Here is a 23310-nt window from a genome sequence, read left to right as displayed (position 1 = left end):
TGGCTCCTCGTGATTCCGCGCCATTTACGGAGTCAAATATGTACAGCTTTTCTTGCCGATCCACAGTGCTGCCACGCCGGAGTTTTCAAGACGTACACACAAATCCGTCTTCGTTACTAATGGCGCGGTATGTACAACTCGGTTCTCAGGTACGTTCGTCATGCCTGACGTGCCAACGACGCAAACCTGCCTCTCCCCGTTCGGCTGGTGAGTTGCAGCATCTCACATGCCCGCTTAGACCCTTCGACCGCATTGGAATTGACCTATACGGCCCTCTTCCGTACACACCCGATGGCAATCGCTAAGTCATTGTCACCGTCGACCACCTGATACGATATGCCGAAACCGCCGCGCTCCCAACTGCAACAGCCCGAGATGTGGCCGGTTTCTTATTGAAGAACTTCATTCTCCGTCACGGTGCTCCTCGTGAATCGTTCAGCGACAGAGGCCGTGCTTTCTTATCCGAAGTCGTTCAAGCCCCGCTCGCTCAGTGCAAAATCCTTCACCAGACTCGCACCGCTTACCACCCGCAAACAAACGACCTTGTTGAACGATTTAATCGCACCCTCGGCGACATGCTCGCGAAGTACGGCGTATCCAACCGCACAAACTGGGACATTGTCCTTCCTTATATCACCTATGCGTACAACATTGCTACGCAATCTAGCACGGGTTTCTCTCCGTTCTTTTTGCTTTACGGTCGGCACCCATCTGCTCCCCTTGATACTGTCCTCCCCTACAACCCTGACTCATCAGAATGTACTACAGTGTCAGAAGCTGCACAGTGTGCCGAAGAATGCCGCCAGATTGCCCGCACGTTCACGACCGACTCTCAGTGGCGCCAAAAATATAGCTATGACACCGATCAGAAGAATGCACCACACTTTGAACCCGGCTCACTCGTGTGGTTATGGGTTCCATCCGGCAGACCTGGTCTCAACAAAACTAATCTCCAAGTATCATGGGCCCTACCGGGTCGTCGAGCGCACTTCACCAGTCAACTATATTGCTGAGCCGCTTACGCCATCTTTCGATTTGCGACGCCGTGGTGGCGAGACTGTAAGTGTGCAGCGTCTTAAGCCGTTCTACGATCCAACTGTATCTTCGTCCCCTTAAGTCGCCAGGATGGCTCCTTTTTCTCGGGGGGGGGGGGGGGGGGAGGTAATTTGAAGAAGAAGACGAGCTCCTTTTGCTGGACGCTCACGAAGAGGAGCAGTCTGTGGAATTGTGATCGCGCAGATCATCGTGCTGGTTTGATTATCGTGCGCTTCCTCGCTGACCTCGACGCCGTCCTCGATGTATAGATTAAACCTTCTCTTACCACTACGAACTTTCAAGCAATAACAACAGGCATGAATAAGCAAGAATCGTCAGCAAAACTATAATCAGCGTTACAATTTTCAGATCTCTACATGTGTGCTGAAGCTGAAATCTATAATCAGCCGAACAATACTACTCTAATCATTCAAATGATCAGCAGAAAAATACTAAGGAACACTGGGGATATGCTGAGAATAAAACTGCAGACCAGCTAGCAAAGGGAGGGTCAATAAAGGCAATCAATAAAAGCCACCGATGACTGCCAATTCATGAAAGATCAACATAAAGCAGCCTGTAAGGAAATGGACGGACATCTGGCAAAAATGTAGAAAAAGTAATTTTTATTGAATTCGTATAGGAGCCCTAAGCACCTACCACAGACATTTCGCACAAATAGCATAAGTATCATAAGCAATTACGTAACACGAACAATATCCATTTAATATGCAGTGATCTATTATTACAGGGGAAAGTACAAATGCGGATTCAACAGTGCTGCGAGTTAAAATTTTGCATCCTAATCAAAAACGAAAGAAGCATGATAATTCGAAAACTTGAAGAAAAAAAAAATAAAACAAACAGAAACATAAAAGGCCTAAATGAAGAAATGCTTAAATAATATGATAAGAATAATAGGGGACTGATCATAACGGCAGGTATGATTTGCCTGCTGAAGGAAGAAAACAGCGCTCCTTGGCATTTGGTATCAGCGTTTATTTATTGCCCCGGCGGTTCTTAAATGCTAAAAGATCGCTTTCACAATTATTTCCTAAAAAAACTTTAGAATGAAGTTTGCTTATATCTGCTATATAAATTTATATTATATGCAAGGTCTACTGTTCTCGTTTTTGTTCAGAGTATTAAGCGGAAAGGGCACACTGTACGTCTAAAGAAAAAGTATCGCATCCTTCTCTTTTATGACGATATCCCACTGGACCAGCAAAGTTTTTCTTGACTTTAAAATGCCTTGTTTGGAGTAATCTCTATCCAGTACGTCTGTAGAATAGGTTTTCCTTTTCAACGTATAGGGAAGTGAATTTGTACGTAGTCAATGCGATCGCAAACTATTAGGCCTAATTTGACTGCATCAAGGGAGAATCTTTTAAGCGATGGCTTCAGAAGCTGAGGTGACGACAGCCTTTGGACAACCGCGCTACTCGAACTACTCATGGAAACAAACGTTCATTGAAGCGAACGACAAAAATACATTCTAGGCTGATACTGCGTTCGTATACGTCCTGAAATCATATAACAAACTCTCAGACAGCGGTCGGTAAGCGAAAGCAAACAGCCTGATGAAAGATGATGACGCACTCAACATTCTTATTACTATATTGCAGTTTCGTGGAATTTGGTGCTTTAGATTCGAATGTACATATACATCAACACTTTAGTGAACGGCAAGCTGACACGGAAGGCAAGAATCATTCGATGGAAACCACATTTCAGTAGTTAAATCCAAATTTATGGTTTACATTTGGCAAAACGAGAACAACCTGACTGGACCTGTTGCACAAAGTTTGCACGTTAGAACCAATTAAAAAAATAAGCTTACAAGTAGCTGTTTGTGCAGTTTTGCATTTGCTAAACATATTTTCAGCTAGGGATAGCTGTACTTCGGCCTGGTGTAATATTTTCATTCTCTCAACTTTCTTTCCTTCGGTATACGATATCACAGAGGATATCCAATCTCTAGCTATGCACTGTGGACGACGATTACCAATGGCAGACTTCATATAAAAGTGAATTTAAAAAATCGCTTCATTTTAAGGTGTATAGTTATATCACAAATGGGAAGTTTGGCAGGCGAAAACAAAGTGTTTCGCATTCAATTAGGCAAACATATACTTGATTCCTGACTTCGGGGAGCTAACAAATGTTAAATACATGCACTGAAATGCTATCACTCCAAAGAGGTTTAGGTTCTCCTTTCACCTATAACGAGTTCTATATTCATTTTCTGCGGGAAGGGGAAAAACATGGTTGAAGCGTGTCCCTAGGAAAGCGAAAGCAAAAGTAGAGAGATTAACAATTGGGAGCTGAATTATATTCTTCTTTATCTGTCGCTCGTACATCATGTTCCCATTCAGTTCTTCCACTCTTTCCTTGAAGAAAGTTGTACGAGAATCGCTGCAGATGGAAACAGTAGGCGGTGTTTGTATAAGGCACCGTTTATCGTTTCTTTCCAGAGGTCTCCCTGCGTTTAATTTCATGAAGTACCAGTGCTTTTATAATACCTTCGGGACTGATTGAGCATGAAGCAATGCGCTGGGAACGCATGCGGGGATGCACCTATGACAACCGGACTTACAGTTGTGACGGTAAGAGCTCGTCGGTCGCAGGATGCTCCTTGGCCCGTGACGTTCACGCAAGAATCCAATCTTGTGAAGGCACCTTAGGCCAGTGCAGAGTCAAGTATCTTGCTACTCCGGTAGGTAGAGATGCGCTTGTTAGGTTGTCCTCTGTACCAACGGCGCTGCCCCTCTTGACTCGGGATTCTCGCAAAGGCTTCGATAAGAAATTATGGCCGTCACTCTAATCGCCTGGCGGCGTTTGTAGGGCGATAACGTGCACTCTCCTTGAGGTCACTCCACTTGCTACGCTTTCGGTAGTAAACTGGATAGCGACTTCGGTGCTTTCAACCCACAATTCTTTCGTGCTCTAAAAACAAAATAATATTTCGAGTGCACGACTCGGCAATAAAACGCGTGGAAAAAAGGGTTGTACGTTTCGGCGCAACACTGAGAGACGAATATTTATAGAGTGAAGGCGTGAAATATTCGCTGTTATATATTTATCGATGCTGATTTTGTTACATGAGAGACGAGTCACGGTGAAAAAAACACCACGCTTTGTTGTTTTTCCTTCGTGTCTCGTTCCAATGCGCATAGTTAGCGCGCAAATGAAGAAACGTGGAGTATCAGCTTGACCCTTTTGAACTGTAACTGAGCTTTGTATCTTGCTGGGCTGGAATAAAACGAGCTAATCATCACACGTGCTGCGTAGCATCGATGTATATTACTTGTAAGAGCGTCTCCTTCAGATATATGTCGTGTGCGTGGGATTATAGGGCGAACAAGTCGAAAGCCAAGCCACAACTCTATGTCATTTTAACCTGCCCGCGCCACGAACAAATGGAGCGCCGCTATTATTTATATGCACTTCGCAGGACTGGTTATCCAGAAACTGAAATAACGCCCCTTGCTCGCGTAATAAGCAGAAGGTTGAACTCTGCTTTCATGCCATTTATGTGAAACGCTTCTTTCTTGTGCCCTCCTCATAACCGCCTCACGAGATTTGTAAGTATTTCTAACTCCCTTTCATCCTTTCACTGGGTCGCTGTTAATCCTCGGCTTCCACCAGCTTCATCTTGGCTGTTTCAGCAAGGGCCTCGTTTTGCCTTTTTCTTCCGTCGATTCTCCACGAGCGTCGGTTCACAGCATGAGAGCAACATTCATTTCATAACGGTGCGAAAAGGCTCCAAGATTTCTCAACGAAACACCTGCTCCAGACTTGGAACTAACCTCGTGAAACTAAAAATATGTTACACGCGTGTTTACAGAGCTGAGTGAAGGGCACACCTCTCGTGCGCGGTCTCTCTGACACCAATGGAAGTAAAAAGGAAGACTCACGTGCTGCCACTTGTCGCCACTCGAGCTGCGCAGGGAGCGTGAATGAGGATGTGGCCCTTGACATCCTTCGCTGTGAAACGACTATACACGATCACCCAATCGCAGGCGGACACGACGCTGGCCTCTGGACAGTTTTTTTTTTCTCTTATTTCGTCCGTCTAAATATTTGTGACGGCCAAGCAATCGTACGGGAAAATGTATGAAAAAAAGAGGCTTGAGGGGTCGTTAGTTGTCATAGCTGTTTCCACGAGTGCCCTCTCTGCTCGCTGGCTGCACCGTCTTAGTGCTTCGTTTGCTGGGGGCAAGCAACCGCATTAGCTTGGGGCGAAATGCGGAAACGCTACTTTCTCATGGGCATTTTAGGAACTCTGCATAATTAGTAAAGGTATAAAAGAATGCGATCCACCTAAGTAAGTGGTTTTGTGTCTGCTGATAGTTTGGAGACACCGGCTGATGATCCGCTTGTTTGTAAATCCGCGAGCCATCTCCTTTGTCATTTCAGTTTATTGTGGCTGGGTTGGCTTATTATGTAAGAAGTGAAAAGATAAAAAATATGAGTTCAATTGTTGCTGTCCTAGTTGAACATGTAATATGATTTGTTAACTGTGATTAGGACCAATGCAGATAGAGTTTTCAATCCGAGGCTAGGTTTTCAAGGTGAAGCAGACGGATGGTATGTAATGAAAACGATCACGACGAGGTAAAGACGTGGGAAATTTGCTGGAGACGCACTGGTCGTCTCACCTGTTCACGACGCTTCTGTTTCAAAATCTTCTCGCGCTCATAGATGTTTTTATTTTAGTACATTTATTTCAGTTCGATATGAGTGGGGACCGAAGTGTCATCGCACTAGAACTCTGATATGCTAGGCTATGGGAAAGGCCACTACATTGTCATGCTCTACAGGGGAAGCAGGAGGAAGTGAATGTAGCCCTGTCAGGGGTAAAGTGGAAACATGCACAAATTATACACTGCGATGAGAGATGCGAGCTGGTGACGTGCATTCTAATGGTGCATACTAATGCATAATAAAGGTGCCGTAATTAAACTTTGAAACCGAGTTAGTCCTGAGATGGAGCGATGAAGCGGGAAGGCTATAAGGCTCATTTAGGGTTTAGGGATGGGATACGGCTTATGAGTACGTTGCTTTGAATAAATCTAGCAGCACGGTTCTGGACGTATTACAGAATATTTGTGATATATTTGGCAGATGCATATTAAAGCTTAGGCCGCATTAGGGATAGCTAAGCGAGCAGATTAATATGTTGGATAGAGTGTTACAAAGGGCGTGTCATAGAGATCAAAGCTTTATATGTGGTTCATACTAGATTTTAAATACGTGCATGTCAGGCTAGACCATGAGACAGCGTGTCTCCTAGGTACCAAAATAAGGCGACTCCTTATTTTAACTCAAAAAACAATACGAGTGAAAGATACGGCTTTGCATAACTGAGTATATTGATGAAAATGTCTTTTTGTTTCTGAACACTAGTTAGGCCATTCTTGACTGGTTCATGCTGGGAAGTGTTTTTAATGCGGTAAAGTACGCGATCGTCGGTGAACGTATTTATGTGACAAGAGCCGTCAATATATTACAGGCTGTCAGCAGTAGACTGAGCCACGAATTAAAGTATAACATATTAAATACAGGCGATAGAAAAGAGTAAGGTATTGCTCGCAGCCACCTTGCGCACCACGGGCAATTTTCATTTTCCACATAACTAATTAGTAATAAGGATTATTTACGAAAGAAACTAAATATGCTTCAGGGAGTAAATTAGATTTGCGAAGTTGAGAACACATTCTGAAATTGATATTCTATTGTGGCAAGGAAAGCCCCAGGTGCACTTTTTACCTAGCTTCAAAGAAAGCCCGCAATATATATATATATATATATATATATATATATATATATATATATATATATATATTGTCGCGGTTAAAGAAAAGAGTCGTTCGCCTGCAAGACTGATTAGGACTGTGCTGTCTCTTCTTTTCAGGTCCGCAGTGATGTGGGGTGAGGCATTTAAGGACCGCAGTCGTGGCCGAGTGCGATGTACTCCGCCGAAGACGAAGTGAAGAGTGCAGGAGCGAAGGGGAAGACGACGATGAAGAGAGAATAAAGCAGGGCGTTCGAACGAACGGCCGTGTTTCTGCTTGTTCAGTCTTTACAATGGCGCAGTCGACGAACGTCGGGCCCGGCCCGGACCTCCACGACCCGCCGCTCCTCCTTCGAAGCGGCCGGGCAGTCACACGGCCGGCTCACTCGGCGCCTGGGACCCCTATTCCACCCGAGAACGGCGTCCATGCCTCCTCGGCGGATTCGGCCTCAGCCCCTATTCCCGAAGTCCTCTCCACCATCCAGGAGATATCTGCTTCTTTTACGGCAGCGCTTGGCCGCATTTCGCTGACCTCTGAATACCCAGTACCGCCGGTACAACTTCCGGAATTCCGTGGATTTTCTGACGACGCCGAATCATGGATTCAAGTGGTCGACGCTTCTGCCCGGCGTTCCGCCTGGTCTCCAGCCACCACGCTCGCCGTCGCGGAGGACCATCACCGTGGTGCCGCCCGCGCCTGGCACCAGTACGAAGGCCACCGCTACACCACTTGGACGGCCTGGACCTCCGCCCTTCTTGCCGCGTTTACACCCCTGGCCAGTGCGCACGACGCCAAACTCACGACGATGAGAGCGCGGCGCCAGGCTCCAGGTGAAGATGTCGCACTTTACATTTATGATAAGGTCCGCCTTCTTCAGGCCTGCAGCATCGAGTGGCCCGCATCTGCAGCCAAACAGTACATCGTCGACGGGCTTCACTATGCCACCCACGCTTTGATTGTGTCCACACTGGACACTGACAGCCTTTCCATCTTTATCTACCGAGCGGCCTCCTTGCACGACACCGCCAGTCGTCGCGGGACGCTTGCTGCCGGCGGGACATCTGCCGCAGCACCGCAGCAACGCCGCGGTTGCTTTTCGTGCGGACAACATGGCCACATGTACAAGGATTGTCCTCATGCTGCCCGCCCACGCATACAATTCCAGAACCACCCTCTTCCCTTCTTGCCGGTTCATGTTGACGGCGTCGGCGAGTTGACCGCACTGGTTGACACCGGTGCTCAGCGAACGGCATTGCTTCGACATTATGCACCGGACCCGATGAGTCAATGGACCTCGCCTCCTCTGTAAGGCTTGGGGGGAAGCGCTGTTCCCGTCGGTGCAGTCGATATCTGCCTCCGGACTGAGGCTGGCAGCAAGGTCCTGGTGGGCGTCCCGGCGTTTGCGGACTTGCCTGCTGACCTCATCTTGGGCGCAGACTACCTCATGTCCGGGGACGTGGCTCTGTCAATCGAAAACGGCAAAGTGCAGCTCCGCTCGTGCCGTACCGTCCCTAGCCCGCCCATGGACGAGCATGGTAAAGGTGAGCCTTCCGGTCCTCAAACCTTGAGTGCCGTGCTGCACCGGCACAGGGCCATTTTCGCGGAGACTAGTGCACAGCTTCCTGGCACTGATTTGATTGTCCACCGTATACCAACCGACAATTACCCGCCCATAACAATTCCGCTGCGGCGCTACGCAGAGCGTGAGCGAACAGTTATCGCTGAGCTATCGCGACGCGACATGCTGGCTGCTGGCGTCGTAAGACCCTCCTCGAGTCCTTGGGCAGCCCCTGTTGTTCTCGCACGCAAGAAAAACGGCACTCAGAGGTTTTGCGTCGACTACAGAGAGCTCAATAAGCACACGATACCAGACTCTTATCCGCCTCCTCGTATCGACGACACAATTGACGCCGTCCGACACGCGAAATACTTTTCATCTTATACCTGCGCTCTGGGTACTGGCAGATCAACGTCGCCGAAGAGGATAAGCATAAGACTGTTTTCGCACCCCTGCCGGGCTGTACGAGTTCAATCGCATGCCTTTCGGGCTACGTACAGCTCCAAGCACTTTTCAGCGCGCTATGAACATGGTGCTCGGCTCTCTCAAAGACCACGCCTGTGTGGTCTACCTCGATGACATTTTGGTCATCGGCGGCAGCGAAGATGAGCATCTCCGGAATCTGGATAAGGTTCTTGTCTCGTTATACCAAGCTGGCTTCCGGCTAAACCGGGAGAAATTAAGTTTGGCCTGTCGGAGATCTCCTACCTCGGCTACAAAATTTCTGCGGAGGGCATTCACCCGCTCCCAGAGCGAATAGGGGCCGTCACAAATTACCCCACGCCTAAGAGTGTGAACCAGCTGCAGACGTTCCTTGGCATGGCTTCCTATTTACGGAAATTTGTAGCCAATTTTGCACCACCGCAGCTCCCCTCACAAATTTGTTAAAGAAGGGCGAGAACTTTATATGGGGTGAACGGCAGCAACGAGCCTTTCAAGCGCTCAAAGATCAAATGACTCAGTACCCAGTACTTAGCCACTTTCGCGAAGACTGGCACACGGAAGTTCACACTGACGCCAGCCAGGTCGGCCTCGGGGCAGTCCTTCTCCAGCGCGACTCACAGGGTGCTCAGCACGTCGTTGCATACGCTAGTCGCAAACTGTCCGCTGCTGAAAGCCATTACCACTCCAACGAGTTGGAATGTTTGGCGGTGGTCTGCAGTGTCGACGATAAGTTTCGCCACTACCTTTTCGGACGGAAATTCACCATCGGAACTGATAATTCCGCAATCGCCTGGATGCTCACAAAGCAGCACCTCAAGCACAAGTTCGCTCGCTGGATAATCATGCTCCAAGAATACACATATTTATTTATTTATTTATTTTTATTTATAGGTACTGCGATCTGGTACAGATCATAGCAGGGTGGGAAAAACAAAAAGAAATACAAGCATAAAAACGCACTCAAATTCATAAAATTTGCAGGCACTTTTCAAACATTAGTAAAGAACTTTGAGTTACACTCTCGCTATTAAGTTTATTCCATTCCGTAATTGTCCTCGGAAAAAAAGAATATTTAAAACAGTTATTTCGCGCGTTCACAGGGGTTATTGTTAGTGCATGCCTTTGTCTCGTATTATAACCTGAAGAGTAAGTAATATAATTGGAAGTGTTAATATTATAATGACCTTTTACGAGCTGGAAAAGAAACTTTAATCGGCAGATACGATTGCGCTCAGTCACAGAAGGTAATCCACTACGCTTCACAAGCTCGCTGACAGACGCACGGCCATATGAATTAAATACAAACCTAACGACCTTATGCTGTATGCGCTCAAGTTTATGAATGTTAGTTAAGGTGAAAGGGTCCCATATAATTACGGCATGTTCTAACAGTGGACGGATGAGGGAGTTGTAAGCTAATAGGCGGACACTGGGCGGAGATGACTTCAGTGAGCGCCTCAAGAAAAAAAGTTTGCGCAGTTAATTAGCTACAACCGTATCTATGTGTTTTGTCCATGAAAGGTTGTTAGTAATCCCTAAGCCCAAATATTTATATTCTGTTACCTCCAATAATGATGTGTTGTTAGTACCGTACACAAAATGAAGAGGACTTTTCTTGTGTGTAATTCTCATGAAAACGGTTTTCTCACAGTTAATACACATCTGCCAATCGTTGCACCACGCAATCACCTTTCCTAGTTCATTATTCAAACACACCTGGTCATCAACTGAAGAAACCTCTTTGTATAATATACAATCATCTGCGTAAAGCTTCACGCGGACAGAAAGGCCAGGCACAATATCATTAATAAATAGCAAAAATAAAAGTGGTCCCAAAACGGATCCCTGGGGGACGCCGGACACAACCTGGGCACTGTTAGAAGAAGTATGGTTTAGGGTGACAAATTGACATCTGTTTGAAAGGTAGGCTGTGATCCATGTAAGTATCTGGTCGTTTTTTTATATAATAGCTTAGTTTATGAATTAGTTTGTTATGCGACACCTTGTCAAATGCTTTGCGAAAATCCATGAATATGGCATCGGTTTGTTTTCCCTGATTAATCGATTGAGCGAAATCGTCTACTGTCTCAACTAATTGTGTAATTGTAGAAAACCCACGCCTGAAACCATGTTGAACATTTGTAAGTACTTTGTGCTCTTCCAAGAAACCTAATATATGTTTATGAATTATGTGTTCTAAAATTTTACATGATGTGGACGTCAGGGATATAGGCCGATAATTCTCAATGTGTGCTTTTTGCCGATTTTGTGCAAAGGTTTCATCTCGGCTGTCCGCCAGTCATCCGGTAAAGAACCATCACGTAAAGATCTAGTGTATACAATTGACAAGTATTTCGCGCACCACTCTGCATACCGTTTCAAAAATGCGTTTGGTATCTTATCGGGGCCTGAAGATTTTTTCACGTCAAGATCCAGGAGCAATTAAAAAACACCGGTCTCTGAAATGACAACATCAGTTATGGCAGGGAGCGATACTGAAAAGTTGGGGACACAACCATTGTCTTGTGTGAATACCGATTGGAAGAATTTGTTGAACGCAGAACAAATCACCGCCTCATCACGTACACATTTGCCGTCTACAATAAATTCATTCGTGGAGGAAGACTTTGGCGTGATTTGGCGCCAGAGCTTCCCAGGAGGCGTTCTAATGAACGAAGGCAGGAACGTTCCGTAATATTTTTCTTTGTCGCAAATTATTTTCTGCTTAAGTTGTTCGGAAATTTCTTCCACGATTGGTTTTAATGATAAGTTTCTATTTGATTTCTTTTTTAACCTTTTAAGTCTTCGCTGTAAGCGCAACGTCTCCCGAGAGATCCATGGTTTACGGTAAACAGATTTTTTTGCAATTTTGGGAACAAAACGGTCAATACAGTCGGAGACAATATTTTTAAACGACAGCCATAGGTCATTCACGCTAGCAGTACTGTTTCTAAAACTATCAAAACATAAATCAAGCACATCCAGAATAGACTCATCATCAGCACGCGAAAAATTGGGAAAGAAATGCACATTATTCTGGCGATCTGGGTACACATTTGACAAGCTCAGAAGTACAGCTTTGTGATCAGATATCCCATTTGTGACATCACAGGTTATGAGATTACGGATAGCACCACTTACAAAAAATAGATCAAGAATGGATCCTATGGCTCCTTGCACCCTCGTAAAATTATTTACTACTTGCAACAAGTCAAATGTGAACACAATGTCGAGCATGGTAGAATCAGCATTATGGGCAGAGCGTGATGAAAAATATTGCCAATCAATATTAGGCAAGTTAAAATCCCCAGCCAGTATTAGTCTATCTTCTGTTTTGACATGACATTGTAAATATGCTCTTAAGTTTTCCAAGACCGTAACAGAAGAACTGGGAGGCCTATAGAAAACACTAAGAACAAAGCGGACCTTGTTGATGTATGTTTTACAAAATACGGCTTCAATGCCTGGAGCATCAGGCATTCTAAAAAGTTGCAGTGATGATTTAAACAAAATTGCCACTCCACCACCTCTTCTGTCACGGTCACCACGAAAAACCTTATAGTCCTTAGGTACAAATTCACTGTCAAATACTTCACTGCTCAACCATGTCTCCGTAAGCATGGCAACGTCCGCATCATGTGAGAACAGTAAACCTTCGAGTTCTCCAACTTTATTCACGACGCTGCGACAATTTACGTTAAGAATTTTGAAATCCGGATTGTTCCCTTTCTGGTGTCATTTTTTATTCCTCGGGATTTTATACCGAGCGTTTCTTACATTATCCCATCCGAACATATCACCATCGACGCTTAACTTGTCAAAAACCAGCTTAACTTTTGCACCGTTGCTCTTTTCCTGAGATGCGCTTTCCCATAACTTTTTTCTAATGTCACGGATTCGTTTTGAAAAGTCTTCACTAACTGAAAAATCTGTGCCTTTCAACTTCGGGCATGCCTTCATTATTGAAGCCTTCTCTCGGTAGTCGCTCAGTTTAATGATGACAGGGCGGTTCTTTTTTGATTTCAGACCTATTCGGTGGCACCTTTCAATGCTGCTTATTGCAAGTCCCAGCTTCTCGTCAAAAATTTCCTCCGTTATTCTGCCTGTAAGCTCCGCTTCTGTTTCTTCATTTTCTTCTTTTAATCCGTAAATCAATAGGTTGTTCCTACGGCTCCTGTTTTCCAAGTCGTCAGTTTTGTTTAACAGGTATGAAACGGTGGCTTCTAGTTTATTTACAGTTGACTTCAGGTTCTCTACTTCCGTTTTTAAAGTATTGATAGTTGCTACCTCATTTTCAAGACTTTTAATTCGATCTGTCAAGCTATCTATCTTTTCTTCGAAAGAACACTGTTTTGCCAAAATGTCATTGACAGACGACGTCAGGGTGTTTTGGCGCAAGAGTAGCTGCTGAAGCATTTCCTTTTCCGTAATTTCTGGCCCTGGATTTGATTCTATGTCACCACATTTTAACAGATCCTCTTGGAAAGAATAAACGAACGATAAAGCATTCCTTATACACAGTGGGCAGGGCAGCAGCAACAGAAAGCGGTTGTCGCTACGATAACAGGCAGATAAGGAGTTGCCAACCTGCGCAATGAAGCAAAACGGGTTCTTGAGCATTGTGCTCGATGTGCTGCTGCCGAGCCCACTGGGTGCAGGCGGCGATGAGAGTCTTCTTATATAGGCGTCGATGTCCCCGTGATGTGACGTCCCCTGTGATGGCGCAGTCGCAGAAACGGTGATGATAGGCACGTAGGGGTCCTTAATCAAGCAAACATCGGCACGTGCTGTGGTCTCAAAGCAAACGTCATTCGCTTGATGTAAAAGCACTCGGGAGGAACCTTGACCAAGGCAGGATGGTCGTGTGGCCAGCAATACGGTTAGCACCTGCGCAATGAAGCAAAACGGGTTCTTGAGCATTGTGCTCGATGTGCTGCTGCCGAGCCCACTGGGATGTGCGACATCGGGCCGGGGCTCTTAACTGTATTGCAGATGCCTTGTCGCGACACCCCAGTGATGACGGCTACTCTCGGGCTCGGCACATTGAAAGTTGGCTCTTATTTTGTCAGCAGGATATAAAGAAGGCCCAAAGCGAGGACAGAGATTTGGCGGCTATCATGGCTTCCCTTGGGGACACTGGAAGCAACTCCAAGTTTGTGCTGCGGGAAACTACGTTATACCGCCAACATTGGCTCAAAAACCGCAAGGAAGAACAGCATCTCCTCGTACTTCCTGCTGCTCTCCGCGGGCAGGTGCTCCACGCTATTCACGACTCCCCCACAGGAGGGCACATTGGTCAGCGAGCCAGTTTGCGAAAGGCGCAGGAACGCTTCTGATGGCCCAAGATGAGCAGCAACATCCGCACGTACGTTGCCAGCTGCGAGGTCTGCCAGCAGTACAAGCGTCTTCCAGGCTGTCAACCCGGGCTTCTAACGCCAATCCTTTTGCCTGAGACTGTATTTGACACCGTAGGGATCGACCACATTGGACCTCTGCCGACATCAGTAGTGGGCAACCGGTACATATTAGTGGCTGTAGATTATCTCAAAATTTGTAGAGGTTGCTGCTGTACCCTCCCTCGCTGCACACTACGTCGTTGAATATTTACAAGACCGGTTCGAATGGCGGCATGGGCTTCCACGAAAAATAATATCGGACCGCTCTATCACCTTCAGGAGTCACGAAATCCGTGCCTACCTGCGCCGGGCGGGAGTTGAACACCACTTCGCATCGGCGTACCACCCTCAAGCGAATGGTCTCACCGAGCGGACGAATCAGACCATACAATCGCGACTCGCTCCCTTCTGCATGAACAACAAAAAAGGCGAGGCAGACTGGGACCAGCACCTCCGAGCGGCGGCCTACGCTGTCAACACTTCTGTGCAAAGTTCTGCAGGAACAACGCCTTATAAGATTGTGTACGAACAACAGCCTCAACTTGCAGGAACGTGCAACTTAGAATCACCTATCAACATCGGGACTCCTGTACCGCGACAGGCAGCGTGTCAGCCCATCAGGTCAGAAGCATGGAAAAGAGCGTCTCGGGCGCAACAGGCGCAAAAACGCAGCTATGACCGCCGACATCGACCAGCGCCTCGCTATAGAGTTGGAGATGAGGTCTGGGTGCGACGCGGCCTACAATCAACAGGGTGTAAGCTGACCGCGAAATATGATGGGCCCTACGTAATAACTGAGCGCTTAGGTGATAATACGTGGCGTGTGTGTACTGCGGCGTTTCAAGCAGGCTCGGACGGGCGGAGGAGGAACAATTTCGCAGTGCACGTGTCGCGGTTAAAGAAAAGAGTCGTTCGCCTGCAAGACTGATTAGGACTGTGCTGTCTCTTCTTTTCAGGTCCGCACTGATGTGGGGTGAGGCATTTAAGGACCGCAGTCGTGGCCGAGTGTGATGTACTCCGCCGAAGACGAAGTGAAGAGTGCAGGAGCGAAGGGGAAGACGACGATGAAGAGAGAATAAAGCAGGGCGTTCGAACGAACGGTCGTGTTTCTGCATGTTCAGTCTTTACAATATATATATATATATATATATATATATATATATATATATATATATATATATATATATATATATTATATATATACCTATCTCCAAAAGAAGCTTGCAATATATATATATATATATATTGTAACAGTACGGAAGAAGATGAAGTTTAGAAGACAAGTGAAGGAGAAAGACGTTGAAAAAGGACTCTCGTGCCGGACGCGCTGCCGTTGACCAGCTGAGCTCCCTACCCTATCGTCTTGTAGTTCAGCGCTCCAACGTCTTACACCCTTCGTAACAAATTGGTGGTCAGGTGCGGGGTACGACTACCCTCAAGACGCATCCTCAATCGCTGGAGCTTCGTCGGAGCCGTCGCCTCGCTGGTCTCTCGCCCTTTTCAACAAGAATGCAGCAGACTACCGAGCAGCCCCGAACATCAACACGGGACCCTCTACCCTCGTCTCGCGATGCGCCGCCGACCACCACGAATGCGACGCTACCATTTCGCGAGCCTCGTTCCTTTGCCGGCCAAGCAGGGGAAGATGTTGATGACTGGCTCACTCATTATGAACGTGTGAGCCGCTATAACCGCTGGGATTCAGTGGCTAAACTAGCCAATGTAGTCTTTTTTTTTTACGCAAACCGCCTTGATGTGGTATGAGAACCACGAGGACTCCCTGACAACTTGGGAAAGCTTTGTCGAAGCCATCAAGGAATGTTTCGGTGACCTATCTGCAAAGAAGAAACAGGCAGAGCAGACACTTGCTCAGAGGGCCCAGGCAGCCGGAGAAACCTGCACCACCTATATAGAGGCCATACTCAAGTTGTGCAAGACCGTCGACAGCAGGATGACTGAAGATGAAGGGCATTGCGGAAGATGTCTACCACTTCCTAATTGCCAAGGAAAACTTGAGTTCGGTCTCTGACGTTATCCGGCACTGCCGAACATTCGAGGCCCTAAAAACTCGCCGCATTACACCGAAATTTGGACGGCTCGCAAATGTGACTACAGTGGCTAGCATTGAAGAATCGCCATCTCAAAGCCTCCTGTGCGCGATCCGTGAGATTGTTCGAGATGAGATGTCACGACGTGAGCAGCTTGTCCGGCCCAACGGCTTCGGAGGGGACGTATATGCTCGTCCAACTTGTTGGGGTGCGTGCCCGCCGATGTCCGCGAATGTCACCGACTTTGTCTGCCGCGAAGACCTATACACTCCGCGACCAAGGCCTGAAGAGAATTTCCAACAATTCTCTTGCCATCAGCGTACAGATCCTCGCTCTTACTCCAGTCGCACATCGCGCCGACCGCCGGACAACTACATCGTTCCGGAACCACCATCCGGATATTCGTCGCGGCCTACCATGCAGGAACCAGCTGACACGCCACTTTTTCAGCGACCTCTTCAGGTGTGCTACCGGTGTGGTGCCGCGGGTCACATTTCCCGCTACTGTAATCGGCGCACATCGTTTCGGAATCCCCCGACGGCACCGAACCGACGCATCGTCCAGCCCTACATCGACAACTATCGGCCAGAGCATCCTTCCCGGAGGGGCCGTTTTCAAAACGAAGGGCACCGCAGCCATTCGCCAGCGTCTGACCGTAGTGTGACACCACCTCCGTCATTTCGTGTGCGCCGCTCCCTGTCTCCACGGCGCCGATCTCCACCACCAACGCAGGAAAACTAGCCAGCGCGGCCAATGGAGGTGAGGTCGCTGGACAATGTGCGCTGCTACCTATTATTCCTCCGTCTGTGTTCATGTTAAAGAACAAGGTCAATGTGATTGTTGATGGTTTGCCAACGATGCCGTTGGTAGACACTGGTGCTACAGTTTCAGTAATGAGTTTAAATTTTAAGAACCTTTTGAAAAACAAAGTTATGTTTGTTTGGGACAAAACTTCAAATTTTTATGGAGTAAGTGGAGAGTTATTGTATCCGGTTGGGGTATGCAGCGTTAAAGTTTCCTTGGGGGGCACAGTGTTTCCGGCGGAGTTTGCAGTACTGCCCCGATCTACACATGACGTAATCTTGGGAATTGACTTCCTGCGTATGTGCGGCGCTACAGTTGACTGTCGAACGGGAGAGCTAAGTGTTAGTGGTTCTCTTCCTCGTGAACTTTTGGAAGAGACATCAAATTATGAAGACGTTTTGTGTGTGTGTGATGAAGTCGTCATACCGCCACATTCAGCAGTGTGTGTCCAGGTGTCCTGCTCCCGTGCTATTAACGACTCTTTTGAGGCTACTGTGGCGCCTCTTAATTTACAGTGCGTAAAGAAAAATGCGTTAGTGCCGCATTGTTTGGTTCGCGTGAAAGAGGGCCGTGCCGGACTGTGGACTATAAATTGCTCATCGGAACCAGTTGTTTTTCCAGCGGGTTCCAAACTAGCTTCATGTAGCGCAACTCTCCCGAATTGTGTAGCTGTCGTTACTCCTTCCCTAGACAACCCCGCTACTAACTCACCTGCTGACGAAAAGCTTCTTCCGATGATCAGCGCATCGTTGAACACCTCACAACGACAGATATTGAAGAACCTCTTGTCCCAGCACCTGTCCGTCTTTGATTTCACGCAGTCCAACGGCTCGCAACGTTTTCCGCTGTCGCGCGCACGCCACAGGATTGACACGGGATCTGCCCATCCGATCCGTCAAAAGCCGTACCGTGTGTCACCATCAGAGCGTAAGATCATCACCGAGCAAGTCCAAGACATGTTGAACAGGGGCGTAATACAGGAATCCTCCAGTCCTTGGGCTGCTCCCGTGATATTGGTGAAGAAAAAAGACGGAACATGGAGGTTCTGCATTGACTATCGTCGCCTCAACTCCATCACTAAAAAGGATGTGTATCCTCTACCACGCATCGACGATGCCATAGATTGCCTTTTTTCCGCGTCTTATTTCTCTTCAGTTGATTTGCGATCGGGTTATTGGCAGATTCCGATGGATCCTGCTGACAAGGAAAAAACTGCATTTGTTACCCCGGACGGCCTATTTGAATTTAACGTGATGCCCTTCGGCCTATGTAATGCGCCGGCCACATTTGAAAGATTTATGGACACAATACTTCGTGGCCTCAAGTGGGAAATCTGCATGTGCTATTTAGACGATGTTGTTATTTTTGGCCGGACTTTTACTGAACATAACACGCGACTCGCTGTTGTGTTAGATTGCCTACAGAAGGCTGGCCTTGTCCTGAATTCTAAAAAGTGCCGTTTTGGTGAACGTCAAGCGCTGGTACTCGGGCATCTCGTCGACCGCGATGGAGTTCGGCTAGATCCACAGAAGACTGCAGCAGTTGCAGCATTCCAACGACCACAGACTCAAAAGGAGCTCCGCAGTTTTCTGGGCCTGTGTTCCTACTTTCGACGATTCATTCCAAGGTTTGCCGACGTCGCCTACCCTCTGACATCCCTTCTACAAAAGGACGTCCCTTTCGACTGGACCTCAGATTGCGACGCGTCTTTCCGCCAACTAAAGTTTCTGCTAACGTCACATCCCATACTACGGCACTTCAACCCCTCCGCTCCGACTGAAGTCCACACTGATGCAAGTGGGATTGGTGTTGGCGCTGTGCTTGTGCAACGTTCGACAACAGGCGAGCATGTAATTGCGTATGCAAGCCGTTCCCTCAGCAAACCTGAGCGTAACTACACTGTTACGGAGCAGGAGTGTCTCGCTGTAGTTTTCGCTGTTCAGCGGTTTCGGTGCTACCTATATGGACGCCATTTCACGGTTGTGACGGACCATCATGCCCTGTGTTGGCTTGTCAACCTTCGTGATCCATCAGGTCGTCTGGCACGCTGGGCCCTTCGTCTGCAAGAGTACGACTTCACTGTTTCGTACAAGAGTGGCCGCAAACACGCCGATGCAGACTGTCTTTCACGCCTTCCTCTTCCTACGATCGAATGTGACTCTGGTGATTTCGATCATTACATCGCCTCCGTCGTGCCCGAGTTTCCCGACGCCTCGGCTCTGCGGACTGCGCAAGAGACTGACATAAGCCTCGAGCCCCTGCTTGCGGAGGCGCGGGATTCCACTGCTTCCAGCCCATTTTGTCTCCGTGATGGCCTTTTGTACAAAAAGGCTTACTCAAGCACCGGTACGAATTTTCTGCTTGTGGTTCCCGAGAGCTACCGCTTGTGCATCTTACGCGCCATGCACGACGACCCCACTTCCGGTCACCTGGGCTCTGCAAGAACGCTCCATCGTGCCCGCGACCGGTTTTATTGGCCAAAGATGCGCCAGATAACTGAGCGATATGTGGCGAGCTGCACTGAGTGCCAACGACACAAACGCCCTACGTCCACGCCACAGGGCCTGCTGCATCCTGTGACTCCACCACGTGGCGCATTTCAGAAAATCGGAATCGACCTTATGGGTCCCTTCCCGAAGCCATCCGACGGAAATCGTTGGATCGTGGTTTGTGCCGACTACCTCACCCGCTACTGCGAAACGGCAGCTCTTCCTTCAGCCACCGCTCACCACGTGTCCCTGTTCTTGCTCCGTTCTGTGATCCTCCGCCATGGACCTCCGCGAGTGATCATAAGTGACCGAGGTCGCCAGTTTATGGCAGATGTTGTGGAAGAGCTTCTTCGTTTGTGTGCGTCGCATTTTAGGCATTCCACACCATATCACCCTCAAACCAACGGCTTGACGGAGCGCACAAACCGCACACTCACAAACATGCTATCTATGCACATCGCATCTGACCACAAGAATTGGGATACTATACTGCCATTTATAACGTTTGCATCCAACACCGCAACCCATGAGACTACTGGCTACAGCCCGTTCTTCCTGCTATATGCCCGTCCTCCTCGGTATTGTCTAGATACCATTCTTCCTTACTCCGTCCATGATGAACCGTGCATTGCGGAAACTCTTTGTCGAGCCGAAGAAGCTCGCCGTCTCGCCCGTTTGCGAATTCTCGCTTCTCAAGAGCGTTCAAAAGCTCGGTACGACAGCCGGCATAACCATGTGTCTTACGCCCCTGGAGATTTAGTGTGGCTTTGGCGACCTCTCCGAAAGCGTGGTTTAGCGCAGAAAATGTTGGCGCATTACGCTGGCCCTTACGTTGTGCTTGAACGCGTCAGCGAAGTGAACTACCAAATAGCACGTATGACAGCAAGTGGTCGTCGTTCAGTCAGAACTGAAGTTGCCCATGTCGCCCGGATGAAGCCGTGTCACTCTCGTGGAAACGAATAACTACCTCGCCCGGGGGGCTTCGTCTGCAAAGGGGGAAAATGTAACAGTACGGAAGAAGATGAAGTTTAGAAGACAAGTGAAGGAGAAAGACGTTGAAAAAGGACTCTCGTGCCGGACGCACTGCCGTTGACCAGCTGAGCTCCCTACCCTATCGTCTTGTAGTTCAGCGCTCCGACGTCTTACCCCCTTCGTAACAATATATATATATATAAGCAGATCAATTAAGGGGAAATGAGGGTGCTCGTTACAATACATGAAGGAAAGAAGCCAACAGTCGGCGAGGCCAAAGAAAGCGTTGGGGATGGTACTTTATGTCTTTTTTTAATGTTTACTTGGATAGTCACAGAAATTAGTAGTGTAATCTGTTTAGGGGAAAGATAAATAAACACAAAGTAGAAGAAAAAACAACGTGCCGACGGTGGGAGCCGAACCCACGACCTCCGAATATCGCGTCCGGTGCTCTACCAACTGAGCTACATCGGCCGCTGTCCCCCCTGCTATTTGCTTGGGTATTTATGTTGTCTGTATACGAACCTTGAGAGTGTTCACCAGCGCCACCCTCAGCCAAAGCGGCGGACGTGGAACATCCTTTGTTACCGCCAGCGTCACGTAGAACGTGATCAAGAGCGAGGGCGAAAGCTGTGCTAGAACCCACTTACGCTACCTATGGCCTCAAGACTGCCAGAACCGAGACCCTCGTAAGCTACAAGCAGATCAATTAAGGGGAAATGAGGGTGCTCGTTATAATACATGAAGGAAAGAAGCCAACAGTCGGCGAGGCCAAAGAAAGCGTTGGGGATGGTACTTTATGTCTTTTTTTTAATGTTTACTTGGTTAATCAAAGAAATTAGTACTGTAATCTGTTTAGGGGAAAGATAATTAAACACAAAGTAGAAGAAAAAACAGCGTGCCGATGGTGGGAGCCGAACCCACGGCCTCCGAATATCGCGTCCGGTGCTCTACCAACTGAGCTACATCGGCCGCTGTCCCCCCTGCTACTTGCTTGTGTATTTATGTTGTCTGTATACGAACCTTGAGAGTGTTCACCAGCGCTGCCCTCAGCCAAAGCGGCGGACGTGGAATGTCCTTTGTTACCGCCAGCGTCACGTAGAACGTGATCAAGAGCGAGGGCGAAAGCTGTGCTAGAACCCACTTACGCTACCTATGGCCTCAAGACTGCCAGAACCGAGACCCTCGTAAGCTACAAGCAGATCAATTAAGGGGAAATGAGGGTGCTCGTTATAATACATGAAGGAAAGAAGCCAACAGTCGGCGAGGCCAAAGAAAGCGTTGGGGATGGTACTTTATGTCTTTTTTTTAATGTTTACTTGGATAATCACAGAAATTAGTAGTGTAATCTGTTTAGGGGAAAGATAATTAAACACAAAGTAGAAGAAAAAAACGTGCCGATGGTGGGAGCCGAACCCACGACCTCCGAATATCGCGTCCGGTGCTCTACCAACTTACCATTAAAAAAAGACATAAAGTACCATCCCCAACGCTTTCTTTCGCCTCGCCGACTGTTGGCTTCTTTCCTTCATATATTATAACGAGCACCCTCATTTCCCCTTAATTTATCTGCTTGTAGATTACGAGGGTCTCGGTTCTGGCAGTCTTGAGGCCATAGGTAGCGTAAGAGGGTTCTAGCACAGCTGTCGCCCTCGCTCTTGATCACGTTCTACGTGACGCTGGCGGTAACAGAGGACGTTCCACGTCCGCCGCTTTGGCTGAGGGTGGCGCTGGTGAACACTCTCAAGGTTCGTATACAGACAACATAAATACCCAAGCAAGTAGCAGGGGGGACAGCGGCCGATGTAGCTCAGTTGGTAGAGCACCGGACGCGATATTCGGAGGTCGTGGGTTCGGCTCCCACCATCGGCACGTTGTTTTTTCTTCTACTTTGTGTTTAATTATCTTTCCCCTAAACAGATTACACTACTAATTTCTGTGATTATCCAAGTAAACATTAAAAAAAAGACATAAAGTACCATCCCCAACGTTTTCTTTGGCCTCACCGACTGTTGGCTTCTTTCCTTCATGTATTATAACGAGCACCCTCATTTCCCCTTAATTGATCTGCTTGTAGCTTACGAGGGTCTCGGTTCTGGCAGTCTTGAGGCCATAGGTAGCGTAAGTGGGTTCTAGCACAGCTTTCGCCCTCGCTCTTGATCACGTTCTACGTGACGCTGGCGGTAACAAAGGACGTTCCACGTCCGCCGCTTTGGCTGAGGGCGGCGCTGGTGAACACTCTCAAGGTTCGTATACAGACAACATAAATACCCAAGCAAGTAGCAGGGGGGACAGCGGCCGATGTAGCTCAGTTGGTAGAGCACCGGACGCGATATTCGGAGGTCGTGGGTTCGGCTCCCACCATCGGCACGCTGTTTTTTCTTCTACTTTGTGTTTAATTATCTTTCCCCTAAACAGATTACACTACTAATTTCTGTGATTATCCAAGTAAACATTAAAAAAAAGACATAAAGTACCATCCCCAACGCTTTCTTTGGCCTCGCTGACTGTTGGCTTCTTTCCTTCATGTATTATAACGAGCACCCTCATTTCCCCTTAATTGATCTGCTTGTAGCTTACGAGGGTCTCGGTTCTGGCAGTCTTGAGGCCATAGGTAGCGTAAGAGGGTTCTAGCACAGCTGTCGCCCTCGCTCTTGATCACGTTCTACGTGACGCTGGCGGTAACAAAGGACGTTCCACGTCCGCCGCTTTGCCTGAGGGTGGCGCTGGTGAACACTCTCAAGGTTCGTATACAGAGAACATAAA

At 47.8% G+C, this 23310-nt stretch overlaps 1 protein-coding gene across 2 annotated transcripts in view; it reads right to left on the bottom strand.

Annotated features, from left to right (window-relative positions):
* Positions 1 to 3776, bottom strand: part of LOC146171568 (solute carrier family 22 member 6-A-like) — a 296829-nt gene extending 293053 nt beyond the window's left edge. For both annotated transcript variants that reach the window (XM_084586403.1, XM_084586404.1), the window contains exon 1: positions 3632 to 3776. The gene's annotated coding sequence lies outside the window, so the exon portion shown is untranslated. The remainder of the gene's footprint in view (positions 1 to 3631) is intronic.
* Positions 3777 to 23310: the final 19534 nt, after the last annotated feature.

This window comes from Amblyomma maculatum, unplaced genomic scaffold, assembly GCF_055883805.1.
Source record: "Amblyomma maculatum isolate TAMU_Amacu unplaced genomic scaffold, ASM5588380v1 scaffold_19, whole genome shotgun sequence".
NCBI classification, from domain to species: domain Eukaryota; kingdom Metazoa; phylum Arthropoda; class Arachnida; order Ixodida; family Ixodidae; genus Amblyomma; species Amblyomma maculatum.
This window is presented reverse-complemented; position numbering and strand designations above follow the sequence as displayed.